Source organism: Alosa sapidissima, chromosome 18 (assembly GCF_018492685.1).
Source record: "Alosa sapidissima isolate fAloSap1 chromosome 18, fAloSap1.pri, whole genome shotgun sequence".
NCBI classification, from domain to species: domain Eukaryota; kingdom Metazoa; phylum Chordata; class Actinopteri; order Clupeiformes; family Clupeidae; genus Alosa; species Alosa sapidissima.
In genome coordinates this window covers 31269311-31273177 of record NC_055974.1, presented here as the reverse complement: position 1 = coordinate 31273177, position 3867 = coordinate 31269311, and the positions used below count along the sequence as shown (strand labels likewise).

The window sequence follows — 3867 nt, the reverse complement described above, 5'->3', positions numbered from 1 at the left end:
TGCGTGCCTTCCACAGCCGAACCCCCAGCCATCTACGGAGACCCACCCAGGCACCTCCACTCTCCCTCCACCCACCCAGATACCCAGCCAGGCACCTCCTCCACTCTCCACCCAGATACCCAGCCAGGCACCTCAACTCTCCCCCCAGATACCCAGCCATGCACCTCCTCCACTCTCCACCCAAATACCCAGCCAGGCACCTCAACTCTCCCCCCAGATACCCAGCCATGCACCTCCTCCACTCTCCACCCAGATACCCAGCCAGGCACCTCCACTCTCCACCCAGATACCCAGCCAGGCACCTCCACTCTCCCCCCACCCAGCCATGCACCTCCTCCACTCTCCACCCAGATACCCAGCCAGGCACCTCCACTCTCCACCCAGATACCCAGCCAGGCACCTCAACTCTCCCCCCAGATACCCAGCCAGGCACCTCCTCCACTCTCCACCCAGATACCCAGCCAGGCACCTCAACTCTCCCCCCAGATACCCAGCCATGCACATCCTCCACTCTCCACTCTCCACCCAGATACCCAGCCAGGCACCTCCACTCTCCACCCAGATACCCAGCCAGGCACCTCCACTCTCCCCCCACCCAGCCATGCACCTCCTCCACTCTCCACCCAGATACCCAGCCAGGCACTTCCACTCTCCACCCAGATACCCAGCCATGCACCTCCTCCACTCTCCACCCAGATACCCAGCCAGGCACCTCCACTCTCCACCCACCCACCCAGGCACCTCCTCCACCCAGATATCCAGCCAGGCACCTCCACTCTCCCCCCACCCAGAGAATCATGGAGAATGTGTTACCTGCTGTTCTGTTTCTCACCAGCAGGGGAAGAAGACTTCTCTTACAGTCTATAACGGGCTGGATAATGTGTTTGTTACCTGCTTCCCTTACAGTAAACTCTATAAGGGGCTGGAGAATGTGTTACCTGCCGTTCTGTTTCTCACCAGCAGGGGGTGACGCTGGACTGTAAAACACATCACTCAGGAATCCAGTGAAAGCACTGGGGTTATCTCATCCCTCCTTCTCTCTCTCTCTCTCTCTCTCTCTCTTTCACACACACACACACACACACACACAGGGACATGCCATCACAAACACACATAGAACACAAGTTATTTATTGAACATGCTATACATAATTTATAATAAAAAAACTCTCAAAATGCTGTTGAATGCAACAGTTTTTATTTTAAATGAATGACATACACAACAAAGTGCACACACACACACACACACACACACACCAATGTGTGTTTCAGAGATGTGTGTGTGTGCCATATGCTGTTTATCTAGTGGCAGCGTTTGTGACGTGTGGGTTGTTGGTCTGGATGTTGGAGTTGCTCTTCCTCTTCTTGCCAGAGAAGTTCAGGGCTGCATAGTTCAGAGAATCCTGAACCTGAAACAACACACACATACACACACACACACTGTTACGCTATTCAGGGCAAGTTGAGCAGTGTTTGCGCTGCTGCGCTACCAGTGTTGTAATGTAACGGAGTACAAATACTTCATTACTGTACTTAAGTAGAAATTTTACATATCTGTAATTTACTTCGCTATTTAAATTTATGTCAACTTTCACTTTTACTCCACTACATTTCCTAGATAAAATGTATACTTTTACTCCGTTATATTTCCACTAAGCATCTTCGTTACTCGTTACTAAAACATAAAATTAGAAAAAATGTGTGCGACTGCAATAAGGGAGGTTTGGCGAATCACTGCTCCTAGATTGCATTACGCACGCTCCGCACACCGCACGCTCTATTTCAGCGCTTGTTTGGTGCTAAAGGAGGAGGACGCACAACTGAAACCGCCTTGGAAGCACGAGCACCTACTGGAGGACCTCCCGTTATCATAGACGACCACCCCGACGATAGTGGTGAACTCGGTGAACAGGGTAGTGGTGAATATAACGTCATACACCCGTGGCCGTATTTGCAAGAAATGTTTCTGTACATGATGCTGTTTATCTAGTGGCAGCGTTTGTGACGTGTGGGTTGTTGGTCTGGAGGTTGGAGTTGCTCTTCCTCTTCTTGCCAGAGAAGTTCAGGGCTGCATAGTTCAGAGAATCCTGAACCTGAAACAACACACACATACACACAGACACACACACACACACACACACACACACACACACACACACACACACACACACACACAGATGGAAGCATTCACACGCGCGTGCACACACACTCACACACACAAAACAAAAAGGACAGTTGACTGGCATGGTGTCATGTTTTGTATTTGAACAAACTATCACTTACGTCCAGCATCACATCTCTCACACACACTCTCTTAGCCAGGGAATGTACATTTAAGATTTGTATTAAATTTGTATTTGTATTAAAATGTATGTTAAGACTATCCATAACATCCATAAACCTACTTGGTTACTGAAATGAAATATGCATTACGAGACCAATGTGTAACCGCTCTGTCAACTACAGAGTCAATATAGGATCATTAATATTGTGAGCTTGTCAAAAGATGTTCACGTGTGTAACAAAGTTTTGCAGCTGTGTACAATTATTTGTGCATGTACCTGTAGAAAGATTTTGTACATTAGTGAAAAAATGTGTACGTACCAACCAATCAGCGCTTCCCACTGACCACCAAAATGCTAGTAGGCATGGAGCAGTAGCATGGGGGCAATAGAGGCACAGATGGGGCAATTACTACAACAGCATGGGGGCAAGAGGGGCTCAGATGGGGCAATTACTACTACAGCATGGGGGCAAGAGGGGCACAGGTGGGGCAATTACTACTACAGCATGGGGGCAAGAGATGCACAGGTGGGGCAACTACCAAGAACATGTATGAATGAGGGGTGTGCATATTAAAGGTACATTATACTGCAAGATTTTCACCTTTATGCAGCCAATTTGATGGTAAACAAACTTGTAATTGGCGAATCGTTCACCTAGCATAGCTAGCATAAAACCTAGCATAGCTATACAGCATAGACGTAACGAGCTACCAATCAAACCAGCCACGCAACTTCAAGAACGGTGGCCCAACAACATTTTCATTGTTATATTGTGACTCTAGAGGGAGCTCTAAAGTCACCAAAAGTTCCTAAACCTGCATAGTGTACCTTTAATAATTTATAATATTATATCTATCTATCTATCTATCTATCATAGTGTACCTTTAATAATTTATAATATTATATCTATCTATCTATCTATCTATCTATCTATCTATCATAGTGTACCTTTAATAATGTATAATATGATATCTATCTATCTATCTATCATAGTGTACCTTTAATAATTTATAATATTATAATAACCAACAGAGTTATTCGCTTATTCACGATTTTGCCCAAATTATTTTAGTTGCAAACTGTGGTAGACATGTGAACATCTCATCGCAAGCTCACAATATTAATGGCTCTGTACTCAATACTGCACTATTACTGCTGTACTCAATACTGCACTCAATACTGCTGTACTCAATACTGTACTCAATACTGCACTATTACTGCTGTACTCAATACTGCACTATTACTGCTGTACTCAATACTGCACTCAATACTGCACTATTACTGCTGTACTAAATACTGCACTCAATACTGCACTATTACTGCTGTACTCAATACTGCTGTACTCAATACTGCACTATTACTGCTGTTCTCAATACTGCACTCAATACTGCTGTACTCAATACTGCACTATTACTGCTGTACTCAATACTGCACTATTACTGCTGTACTCAATACTGCACTCAATACTGCTGTACTCAATACTGCACTCAATACTGCACTCAATACTGCTGTACTCAATACTGCACTCAATACTCAATACTGCTGTACTCAATACTGCACTATTACTGCTGTACTCAATACTG

The 3867-nt window shown here is 45.3% G+C and overlaps 1 long non-coding RNA gene across 1 annotated transcript; it reads right to left on the bottom strand.

Moving 5' to 3' along the window:
- Positions 1–1984: 1984 nt before the first annotated feature.
- LOC121689870 lies at positions 1985–2919 on the bottom strand. Its single transcript, XR_006024910.1, has 2 exons — positions 2604–2919; positions 1985–2092 (listed from the first exon to the last, which is right to left on the bottom strand). It is a non-coding gene; the product is annotated as an uncharacterized LOC121689870 (long non-coding RNA).
- Positions 2920–3867: the final 948 nt, after the last annotated feature.